This window comes from Asparagus officinalis, chromosome 9, assembly GCF_001876935.1.
Source record: "Asparagus officinalis chromosome 9, Aspof.V1, whole genome shotgun sequence".
Lineage (NCBI taxonomy): Eukaryota > Viridiplantae > Streptophyta > Magnoliopsida > Asparagales > Asparagaceae > Asparagus > Asparagus officinalis.
Window position 1 is genome coordinate 35,617,150 of NC_033802.1, and position 13,282 is coordinate 35,630,431.

Sequence of the window (13,282 nt, forward strand, 5' to 3'; positions counted from 1 at the left end):
GAGTAGCATCAACCTCCACCCGCTGTGGTATCCCTCTAATCTGATCAATACTCTCTACCTGTCGAGAGTCCAAAGTGACAAACCTGCTCAGACCAAACTTAGAAGCTCCCCACTGATAGCCGAACGAGCCTCTGAATCCCAAATGCGCAATCGGATCCAATCTCACATCCACGATGTGACCAAGTGCTGAGTAGCCAAATATCCGACGCCAACCAAAAACTAAAGCAGCTCCACCAGATCTAACAACTCTATACGCAGCAGTTGGCAACCTCATAAGATGACCAAAACCTGTCGAAACCTGAATACCCACTGCTCGACAACCAATGCAGATCCTCCTCCAGAAAAGAACGGCTCACTAAATCCGCCATCTCATCTCGTCGCCCCACTGTCTCCTCTCCTCTGAAGTGTCTCCAACTGCCATGAGCTCGGCACCAATGCAAGAAAGGACTCCTACTAGAACAAGTACGACTGGTAACCTTTCTGCCCATACACCTCCTCCAACTATTACGGACTACTAGGGCTTTATACCAACGGGACTTGGTTACAACCCAAATATGCCTAGTACAATCCCCAACATAGGAAACAAAATAACGATTACCTCCCGATGATGCCTCCTGGGAAAGCCCCCCAATGCCTGACTGGACACCTCCAATAAGACCCCTCGATCGATGGATAGAAGTGCTGAACTCCACCTCGGTCTTCTCGCTCATCCCAATGTGCTCACATGACTTCAATCTACGGGTCATAGCACTCCTCAACAATATGTGCACGGTATAACCAACAATATATCCCAGCACCAAACAATGTCATAGTCTAGTCATAGAAGTAGTCAGCGCCCTATCAACTACCGTGCTCCCAAGCAGATAATACAAGTTACTCCGTCTGACTTCCTTCATCACAATCATAGACCCCGATGTGACCTTAAAGCGAGAATCCGCCAAGGTCACCCTATAGCCTGATGCCTCCAATACCCCAAGTGAAATGATGTTCTTCCTCAGTTGAGGAACGAACCTCACATCAGCCAACTCCCGGATCATCCCGTCACTCATCCGAACCTGAACAGTACCAATACCACCAATAGGGCATCTGTGATTATTACCCATGAGAACAGCATCCCCTCTTTCCAACTCCTGAAAGCTGGAGAACCAATCCCTTCTAGGGCATATGTGGTAAGTAGCACAAGAATCCAACATCCACTCGGTGGAGTCGGCAACATCAACTGACGGAAGAGCTGGGCACGAATAGCCCGAAGAATCTGAATCTGAAACATCGCCACTAGCCTTGGCAACATTTACCTCTGAAGCTTGAATAGCTTTCCCTTTATTCTTCACGGCTTGCAATTTTAGGCATTCGGCTTTCCAATGTCCATCCTCTCTACAAAAGGCACACTTATTCCTACCAACTGCAGGATGCCCCCCTCTAGACTGTGACCTTCTTCCACGATTTGGACTTCTAGCTCTTGCAACCAATGCCCCCGCAACCGGCTCAATAGAAGTCTTCTTGTCCTTCTTTCGAAGTTGATAGTTCACAAGGGCTGCGGTGACCTCACTATACGAAAGAGATGCCTTCCCATTAATAAGAGTGAGGACGAAGGTCTCATATTCCTCGTCGGGCAAGGAACTCAATAACAACAATGCCTTGTCCTCGTCTTCAACCTTGACATCTACATTCGTCAAATCTGCAAGTAGCTTCGTGTAGTGGTTCATGTGATCACTAATGGATGTCCCCTTCTTCAATTGGAAGCGATAAAGCCTCCTCTTCAAATGCAAACGATTTTCAACGCTCTTCGTCAAATATTTGCCCTCTAGGACCTCCCAAATCTTCTTTGCCGAAGTTTCATTCATCACATCATATTTTAGATCTTGGGTAAGGCAAGACCTAATCACACCACACGCCGTTCTATTCATTTTATTCCAAACTTTTTCATCAACGTCGGCCGGTTTTCCGTCCAACTCCAATGTATCTTCCAAATTTTGCGCATTTAGCGCATCCATGACTTCGCATCGCCAAAGTCCAAAATTATTTGTGCCGTTAAACTTTTCAACATCTATTTTCATAGAATGTATATTCAAAATTTGGACGGCCTTCACACTAGAAGAACCCTCCCCACTTTTATCTTTTCCGGCCATAATCTCAAAGCACCCAATAAACAATTGCGGAACAAATAGGAAATAGATCCAACTTAAAAAAGATAGAAACTTTACCACAAAGATCCCACCTTTATCACCAATCGAAGCTCTAGATGAACTTCCCAACTGATCTACACCTCCAAAAAAGCCCAAGCGTTGCCCGGAGCTCTGATACCACTTGTTGTGCCTCGAGAACCCAAACCAATAGCCGAGAAAAAGATAAACCACAACCAAAATCAATAGCACAAACAATCAAACACCAGTTTTACGTGGTTCGGCAAGATGCCTACGTCCACGGGGCAAGGAGGGGAGAGTTTTTACTATTAGAAATCAAGGGGATACAACTAGGGTTACAAATCTCTCACCAAAACCCTCAACAAATCACTCTATCTCTCCAATTGACCGCCCACAAAACAGAAACTTTTGCGGTCGACCGGGCCGGTCGACCGCCCACAATTCTGACGCCCAGTAAATAATGTGCACGAAAGCGGTCGACCGCGCCGGTCGACCGCCACCCTGTCAACCTGAATCCTGAGCCTGAAATCCAAATCTATTCTGCCCATCTCCTACAGGAGCTCCATAAAAGAAGGAGGGCTTCCCAATGCTTATTTTTTTAATTTTTAATTCTAAAATGTTTGAGAGCTCTTGAGAGCTTGCTGACTAGGACTCCCAACTAGGAGCTTGATGCACTTGCTCTTAGAATTTATACATATATAATATCCATTAAAAATATGTGTACGTGTTAGGGGAGTTACACTAAACCCTTGAGAACTTTTAGCATTTTGTAGTAAACTCCCGATAACTTTGAAAAAAGCACACTAAATCTCCAAGAATTTTCGATGCTTTATAGTTAACCCCTAATAACTTTTAAAATTGCATCAAACCCCCAATAACTTTTGTAGAAAATTTTGAAAGTTAACTTCGTTACATCTAACGTGCCACGTGGAACTCTTATAATAAAAGGACCAAATTACCCCTTACATTATTTAAGAAAGAATCATTTTATGATCTTTTTATATTTTCAATGCTAAACCATAAATCTCTCGTCTTTTGTAATTCGTTCCCCTCTTGCTCGCCCCATTGTAGGGTCCTAAAAAAGTTTTTTTGCTAAAATTTTCCTTCAAAATGCATTTTATTTTATTTTATTGGTTTTAATTTATAGGGGTTATCTGGGAAATGTGAAAAATGATTACGAGTTTGCTGCAACTAAAAACGTTATTGAGGGGTCTAGTGTGATTTTGAAAGTTATCGATGGTTTACTGCAAAATGCTGAAAGTCTTAAGGCCACATTTGCTTTTTTATCTTCGGGGACTCGGGGGTATTATAATCTCCGGAATCCTCGGAACTACATTATGATCATACGGACTATGTGATTCTAGTCCAATGTTTGTTTTTATGAGGACTAATTAATATTCGAACTAACTTAAAATAAATAATACGTTAGTCTAGAATATAAGTAATATTTTCCGGACTAATAGCATCACTAAAATAACTTAATTGACCTTTCCTCAACTAATATTGTATGTATTAATGAATTAGTTTGACAGGCAATTCAATTTCCGCCCATGAATTTGTCTGAAAAATAAACATACCACCCATATTTGTCAATATGATATAAACAACGTAGCTAGTCATTTAAACACAACTGTAGAAAACCGAAAACATCGAATTAAGTACGACAATTCCCCAACAAAAAGTGGACGTGCAACAAAGTCCCCGGTAGGAGGGTCATGAAGGAAGCATTGACCAAGTTTTCTATAAATTTTTTGGGAGTTACCACAACAAAACTTAGCGTGCGTACTAGAGCTTAGCATACTTAGATGATCATATTCTGCAGGTTACAGCTTTAGTGCCTTAAAACTAGGGGTGCATTCGATCCGGATACGGCTCGGATATGATGCCTACCATATCCATATCCGCTTACTCATCTCAGATACGGTTACGGATACGGATATACCTCGGTAAGAAAAATTCATATCCATATCCGCTAAAATCGGATACGGTTACGGATATACATGCGGATATATAAGCGGATATGTATACAGATACAAAACGGATATGAGAAAGCTAGATAGTATTGAGAAAAACATAGTTCATGTGATACAAAAGAGTTTGTTTATATGTTCATTATATCTGAAAAGTTAAGATTAAACATATTGATCATAAAAAATAACCACAAATCCATAATCTAAGAATCAAAAATATCGTAAGAGTATGACTAATATGTATTCAGATATTTCGGATACGGATACGGATATTTCACTATAAAACCATATCCGTAACCATATCCTATCGGTTATAGAGTTTCGGGAGAAAGATTTGATCTAGAATTAATTTAAAAGGTTAAGTGTAATTTTGTCTCAGAATCAATCTTAATCCGGACTGCTAGTAGTCGCATTATGAAGATAATTAATAAGGGGGAGTTGGGTTTATATATATAGTGCCCTTTTGCGGGGCTACTTAATTACCCACTTAATTAAGATAGTCTGGACATAATTAAAAAAAAATAGACGTGATAGTACCAGGTATTTAAAAAACAAACATAATCTTAGGGTTTAGTGTAATTTACCCTTCATGATATGAACGTACTCTATGAAAAAGCTGGATCCGAGTTCAGGAATTCTTCAGACTAAAATCTTCAAACAAAAGTTTCCGGAATTTTTTTGAAAGTTTGCTGAAGAAAGCGGATGGAATCCCTGACACGTCACGAGTACATGCATCAGAGATCCCTTGGCTCCCTGTAGATTTTGCACAAAAAGAAAAATGTGAGCCCAAATTCAACTTTCCATCAATCAAACAAAAAATGAGAGCTATTTGAGAAAAAGGCACTTTGAAGAATACTGATGTCGTCAGAATTCCAAAACTGAAATTGATGCCAAACGGCCTCTAAAGCTTCTCCGCCATAATGCCGTTTCTAGCATCAATTAGCTTAATTATATAGATTGGCGTAAATTACACTAAACCCCAAGAACTTTCAGTGTTTTGCAAAAAATGCCCAATAACTTTCAAAATCACGGTAAACCCCCAATAAAATTTTAGAACTGTAGAAAACTTGTGGAAACGTAAAATAGAACCAAAAAACAACATAAAAAGGCATTTTAAAAGTTAATGTGGGTTTAGTGTAATTTACTAAAAATATACTGGGGGTTCTTTGCAAAAATTATTAGGAGTTCAGTCCTATTTTGAAAGTTATTAGGGGTATATTAAAAAAACACTAAAAGTTTGAGGGTTTCAGTTTGATTTATTATGCGAGTTTAGTTCCACATTAGATAGAATGAGAAAGAATCATGAGTTTAAAATAAAAGTTAGGACGAATACCTAGTAGCTATATATTTTTAATTAAAATGAGCCCCTAGCCTCTATTTGAGGCCTATCAACTCTATAGTGGGCCGGCTTGAAGAAATGGTGAGAGAGTACAGGAAAACAGCAGGAGAATCAGCTAGGCAGACTGGCGGTCGACCGTCGCGGATCGACCGTCGCGGTCGACCGCGAATGTGTACAAAGGCCACTAGGACTCAGAGCTGAAGGCAGTTGACCGTGGCGATCGACCGCGAGGACCCTGTAGGTGTTTTTGGTCTCGGGATGAGATTCGGTCGACCGCGAGACCTGCGAGGTCGACCGCTGTGGTCGACCGCAGATGGATTTTGGGCTAGGCTTTGTATTTTGACCCGGTTCGTTTCTAAGTTGATATATAACCCTAAACCTGATTAATTAGGGTTAAGCAAGGATAATTTTGAGCAGTCTTTTGGAGAGGATTACTGCATCCAATTGTGGGAGGTTTGTGGGAGATCTAGAGCTTTGTTTTAGGGTTTGATCGGTGAGATTTGTAACTCTATTTGTATTCTCTTGATTTCTAATAGTAACAACTCCCCCCTCCTTGCCCCGTGGACGTAGGCAACTTGCCGAACCACATAAATCATTTGTTCTTGCTATGGTTGTGATTTGCTTATTGGTTGTGGTTTATCTCTTGGATTATTCGTGTCGCTCCTTGAAGCTTTCGCCGCGCATAACAATTGGTATCAAAGCTTCAGGCTCGTTCGAAGGATTCGGTGAAGATTCCTATCTGAAGAGTTAGATCGACAATATGGGAGATGCAAGTACTTCAGGTTCGTCTCTTACGAAGGCGATACAGAGTCTGAGTATCAATAACACCAAGATTGATATTCCGAAGTTCGACGGCAAGATCAATTTCGGATTGTGGAGGTGTCAGGTGATGGACACCTTGGATGCACAGAATTTGGAGGAGACTCTTGAGTTAAAAGAGAAACTCGCTTATATGGAGGACAATGTTTGGAGGAAGATAAACAGTAGAGCTTGTGGTGTTATTAGATCATGTTTGACGCCGGATCTTATTTATGATGTTTTGAACGAGACGTCAGCGAAGAAGATGTGGGAAACACTCAATGAGAAGTATCTTACGAAGAGCATTGAGAATCAGCTTCACTTGAAGAAGAGGTTTTACAAGTTCAAGATGAAGAGGGGAGTTTCCATCATGGAGCATGTCAACAATTTCACTAAGCTACTTTCAGATATGGCCAATGTGGACATCATAGTTCGAGGCCGAGATCCAAACCGTCGCCAGTTCAACCGCTCAAAGTTAAAGAATAGGAGTGCCTATAAGAGTGTTGGTAGAAATCAATATCGGTATTATAAAAAAAAAGGACATTGGAAGATTGACTGCCCAAAGTGGAAAGAAAAAGCTAAGAAGAATAAGGGAAAAGCTGCACAAGCTTCAGAAGTAAATGTTACAAAAGCTATTGGTGAGCATTCAGATTCAGATTCTTCAGGCTATTCATACCCTACATTACCATCGGTTTGCTATGCGGATTCCACAGAGTGGATGATGTATTCAGGAGCTACATATCATATCTGCCCTAAGAGGGAGTGGTTCTCTAGCTTCGAGGAGCTAGAAATATGGGATGTCGTGCTTATAGGTAATGACCACGTATGCCCTATTGGTGGTATTGGTTCAGTCCAGATTAGGATGCATGACGGTGTAGTGAGGGAGTTGAAGGAAGTAAGGTTCGTACCGCAGTTGACGAAGAACATCATTTCTCTTGGGACTTTGGAGGCAGCAAGATATCGAGTGATCTTAAAGGATGCTACAGTGAAGGTCACGGAGGGATCTATGATGGTGATGCGAGGTATCAGGGAAAACAACCTATACTACTTGAAGGCTAAGACAATTACAGGGGTCTGGCAGCTTCTATCACTACAGAGGATGACACTACCACTTTATGGCACATGAGACTTGGACACACAGGAGATAAGTCTTACAGTCATTGGCGAAACAGGGGCTATTGAAAGGTGCTAAGACCTACAAGATGGAGCTGTGTGAGCATTGCGTATTCGGGAAGAAGACTAGAGTGAAGTTTGGTACCACTATTCATAACACCCGAGGTACATTGGATTACATTCACACAGATATTTAGGACCCTTCCAAGAACACATCTCTTGGTGGGGCCAACTATTTTGTCACTTTCATTGATGATTATTCCAGAAGAAATTGGATATACCCTATGAAGCATAAACATCAGGTCCTGGATATTTTTGTGGAGTGGAAGAAGAAAGTAGAGCTACAGATAGGTAGAAAGGTGAAGACTCTATGTTCAGATAACGGTGGAGAGTACAAGAGTGATCCGTTTCTACAGTTTTGACGGGATCACGGTATTAGGAGACACTTCACAGTTCGAGAGACACCGCAATAAAACGGGGTGGCTGAGAGATTGAACCGTACCTTGCTGAAGAATGTGCGATGTATGATGACGCAGAGTGTATTGCCTAGATCTTTTTGGGCCGAGGCGTTGGTTTATGCGAGCTATATCGTGAATAGGTTATCGTGCACTACGATAGACGGAAAGACTCCTTTGGAGAGTTAGTTTGGTTCGGTGGCTAGTGACTATGAGTCGCTTCGGATATTTAGGTGTCCAGCTTATTACCATATCAGTGATGGTAAATTAAATCCGAGAGCGAGGAAAGTAGTCTTTGTGAGATTTAGAGATGGAGTCAAAGGCTTCAAGTTATGAGATCCACAGGATAAGAAGATAGTTATTAGCAGAGATGTCACATTTGATGAGGCGTACATGATGAGGCCTTGAGTCCCTCAGCAGGTGGAGGGAGACCAGACAGTTGAGATATCGCAGCAGGTGGAGGATGATGTGACTCCACCCACTCCAGAGAGCATTGTATCCATCGAGGCTCCTACAGAGGTGATACTGGGAGAAGATGAGATGACAGCCGGGTAGATAGAGGATACAGTAGATTATGGGACTCAGGAACAGGGTCATGTTCAAGGGTCCATTGCAGCAGATAGACCGAGGAGAGTAATTCGTCGGCCAGCTAGGTATAATGATATCATGGTCGCATAGCATTATCAGTGGAGGTCGTTGATGATATGATTCCATCCACATTCAGGGAGGCAGAGTCTAGCCCCGGTTTGATCAGGTGGAGGGAAGCTATGGAGGAGAAGATGCAGTCTCTTCAGAAGAATGATACTTGGACACTTGCACATCTACCTAAGGGTAAGAGAGCTATAGGTTACAAGTGGGTATATGCGAAGAAAGAGGGATCTTCTATTGGGGACATTCGATTCAAAGCTAGATTGGTTGCCAAGGGATATGTACAGCTTGAGGGCATTGACTACAACGAGGTATTTTCACCCGTTGTAAAGCATTTGTCGATACGGATTTTATTGGCGTTGGTTGCATAGTTGGATTTGGATTTGGTCCAGATGGATGTAAAGACAGCCTTTCTACATGGTGATTTAGATGAGGAGATCTACATGACACAACCCTTGGGATTCAAAGCTGCAGGAAAGAAAGACTTGGTTTGTAAGCTGAAAAGTCTCTTTATGGTTTGAAACAGTCACCAAGACAGTGGTATAAGAGATTCAACGGCTTTATGATTGGCCGAGGGTACACAATGAGCTCATATGACCCATGTGTTTATATGCACAAGCTACAGGATGGTGAGCACATATATTTGCTTTTATATGTTGACGATATGTATATTGCTTCCAGGAATTCTTCGGCTATTCGAAAGTTAAAAGATGAGCTGTCATCCGAGTTCGAGATGAAGGATCTTGGACAGGCAAAGAATATATTAGGTATGGAGATCGAGAGAGACAGGATGAAAGGGAGTTTGAAACTTACACAGAAAAGCTACTTGTAGAAGATGCTGAAGAAATTCAGCTTTGATGACAAGCAAAAGCAGTTAACACACCATTGAGGATTGCACAGGAGACCATTCAGGTATATTGTGATAGCATGTCGGCTATCTATTTAGCGAAGAACCAGGTTTATCATGCGCGCACGAAGCACATTGATGTCAGATTCCACTTTGTTCGTGACGTTTTGGATGATGGAGACGTCTTATTGGAGAAGGTCCACACGAACAACAACCCTGCAGATATGTTGACCAAAGTTGTTTCAGGAGTAAAATTTGATCATTGTTTGAAGCTTTTGAACATTCTTCAGTGTTGAGGCCTTTGGAGGCCATTTGGGTGAACTACGTTCGGCTTGATTCCTTGGGCAAGAGGATACGTAGGCAGTCTTTCAGATGCAGCCGGTTTTGTTGATTCAGATTAGGGGGAGATCGCGTTTCAGCTCTAGTTTGGTTCCCGGACCTGTTGCGGAACTATTGGATGATTTGGTGTCGGCTCAGTTTTGGTAGAAACATTCGCCGAGGTGGAGAATTAAAAAAATGGCGAGAGAGTACAGGAAAACAGCAGAAGAATCAGCCAGGCAGACTGGCGGTCGACTGTCACGGTCGATCGTGAACTTGCACAAAGGCCACTAGGACTCGGAGCTGAAGGCAGTCGACCATGACGGTCGACCGCGAGGACCCTGTAGGTGTTTTTTGGTATCGGGATGAGATTCACCGTGGTCGACCGCGAGACCTGCGAGGTCGACCGTCGCGGTCGACCGCAAATGGATTTTGGGCTGGGCTTTGGATTTTGACCCGGTTCATTTCTGAGTTGATATATAACTCTAAATCTGATTAATTAGGGTTAAGCAAGGATGATTTTGAGCAGTCTTTTGGAGAGGATTGTTGCATCCAATTGTGGGAGATTTGTGGGAGATCTAGAGCTTTGTTTTAGGGTTTGATCGGTGAGATTTGTAACTCTATTTGCATTCTCTTGATTTCTAATAGTAACAACTCCCCCCTCCTTACCCCGTGGACGTAGGCAACTTGTTGAACCATATAAATCATTTGTTCTTGTTGTGGTTGTGATTTGCTTATTGGTTGTGGTTTATCTCTTGGATTGCTCGTGTCGCTCCTCGAAGCTTCTGTCGCGCACAACACGGCTTTCCCCACAAAAATGATATAAAGAATAGAAAAAACCAGGTTGAAAAACCAAGTGAAGCTAACACGTGGATACTCATATGAGTGATATAGTCTGGTTAACTTAGAAATGAAATGGTGGAAGTTTAGAGCAAGTTAGTGAGAAGATTGAAAGAGCACACAAGTGAAGTGGTGGAAGTTCAGATCACGTTAGTGAGGCCCACAAGTGAAGTGGTTGAAGTTTAGACCAAGTTAGTGAGAAGACTCAAAGATTGAATTGTACTTACAAAACAAGGACAAGATGTTGAGGTTATTAATATGTGAGTACAATCACATATAGGATAGGGTAAGAAAGAGTCGTGAGTTCAAAATAAGAGTTAGGACCAATACCTAGTAGTTGTAGCTTTTAAATTAAAATTAGTTTAAAACCTCCCTTTAAGGTTCCTCAACTCTAGATTGGGTCTAATTTCTGCCCTATAGATTGATATCATTTATCTGGGACCCAATTTCTCTCCTTAGATTGATATCTTTTATTTAGTATCTATATATATAGATAACTAGAGGGAGATACTGTGATTATTAAATGTGAGTATGTCTCACAAAGAATAAGTTAAAGAGAGAATCATGAGTTTGAAATAAGAGTTTGAATCAATACCTAGTAGCTTCAGTTTTTAGGTTAAAATTAGTTCTTAGCCTCTATTTAAGGCCCGTCAACACTAGAATGTGCCTAATTTTCCCCCTATAAACTCATATCATTTATTTAATATCTATATATGGATAATTCTTGTAATAATACAATTATTTGTTTTGACATATGAGATCTACTTTATCCCCTTCCCATCCAGAAAACAAAGAGATAATTAATTTTATTTTTATTTTTAGATGAGAAGGAGATAATTAATTTAAAGCAACAAAAATTGCACATCGAACCTTTATTTACTTAGAGGACTTGCATGCGTGATTAGCGTCTACGTGAGTTTCTGTCTCAAACTAATTAAAACAAGTAGTTTTGAGGTTCAGAAAGTTTTGCGTCGCTTTTTAGATTGATGTTTCACTTGTACTCTGGTTACCCCTCTTTCTCTCTTACACACACGGACACACAATCCGAAAAAAAATAAAAATATAAATAAAAATAAATGAATAGATATGAGAGGACTTTCATCAATCACACCTATCAACTGTTGGGAATCTTCTCACAATAACACACATATTTGCCTTGAACAAACTCTCTCTGCAAACTGTTACCAAGTTTTATGTCCGTACTAGAAGAACATCATATAATCTTTTCCTCAATCTTTTTGGTTTTTATTAATAATGAATGTAACGATGTCAACAGACTGAAGAACTCTCGACATCTTGCTTTCTCCATAATTTATCTTATTTTAAGCTATACAGATCATATCTCAAACAACAATGTGGTGACTTACACTATAAGTCTGGCAAATACAACCATCAACATTGAATCAAACACATTGCTCACAAGAAAGCGGAAAGAGAAGAACACGTGCACATGCTAGTGAAAATAAAGAGAGCTGCATTAAAACCATTGGCTTTCTGAAACTTGAGCTTTGGGAGTAATAAATAAGGACAACCTTAAGTTTTAAGCAAGTATAAAATAATCCTAGTCAAGAAAGGTAGAAGATGGAGGCATTATGTTGACGGGTATACAATATCAAACTGGTTGGGTAACTTGAACGTAACGGGTTTGAATAAGGTAATGGATATTGGTGAATGTTGTTAAACCATAGGAATTAAGGATTATATAATCCATCAGTCATGATCATGAGTTTTGGCATAGTTTTTTATGTACCGTGAAGTTATGTTTTCCATAATATTTTCACCACAAGAGTAGTGAACCTGTTCAGAAATATTTCATTGTTGTGCTAATTTGATTATTTCTTCTTGTCACACCCCGAGCTAGTTGGCATAATATAAGTTATGGAATCTACGGAGTGCAACACATGGTTTAGCTCAATCCATTGTAAAAATTAATTAACTAGTCAATATTGCGCCTGACTCTTTGGACTTGTATCATAAACCATCCAATCACCCAATCAATATTCGATGTGGGACTAAATCTTGGGATATCACAATAGCCCCACCTTAATTACATGACATCCTCGTTAGTCTCGTATATCACACTTAGTTCCACCTTAATTACAGTAACGCCCATGCGATCAAGAAACTTGGGGAAATTGATAAACTCGCTAACAAATCATAACATAGTAATCCCCCATGACGACTTGGGGAAACTGATCTCTCACATTTTTTGGATCCTTAGTTCTCCATGGCCTATGCATCCTATGAATGTTTCCACACGTATGAAAGGACCAATAATTTGATTTCAATCATTCAGTCATTATGGTTGTGATTTAGGTACAAAATAGAAACAGAACGCAATTTGTATAAGAATATGGTAAATGTTATATTTAAAATGAGTTACAACCCTCCACAACCACACATCAAGCAACGAACAGTTGACATTCTCTCCACTACCTTTTATAGGGGGATATGATCCGAAGCCTGTCTAAATTACTGTTGTCGTCATCTTAGCTTACTATGGGAGCAATCCCACACAATTCGAACTTTCATAAAGCTCTCTCTATAAATATAACCTTGATCACATCCAAACAATTCAATCTTGCAAACCCAACATCTTTCCTGTTAACAGAAAGCGCGGGTCGGCATAATAATACCTCCTGAAGAAAGTTACTTCGCTACCATTACCGGTCATTTCTTAACAGATTAAGCTCCAATATGACAGAAAAATGACTATGCAAAGCAAATCTTTCACCAATCCAACTAATCTAAGGTCAGATATAAGAAGAGCCAACCAAAAGGCTCACCAAATAGGCTATTTCCTTGGATTA

The 13,282-nt window shown here is 40.5% G+C and overlaps 1 protein-coding gene across 1 annotated transcript in view; it reads right to left on the reverse strand.

The window, feature by feature from the left end:
* LOC109823807 (filament-like plant protein 1) overlaps nucleotides 1–5,026 on the reverse strand; it is a 71,262-nt gene extending 66,236 nt beyond the window's left edge. The window contains exons 1-2 of the mRNA XM_020390190.1: nucleotides 4,959–5,026; nucleotides 4,699–4,867 (exon numbers count right to left, since the gene is read on the reverse strand). The gene's annotated coding sequence lies outside the window, so the exon portion shown is untranslated. The remainder of the gene's footprint in view (nucleotides 1–4,698; nucleotides 4,868–4,958) is intronic.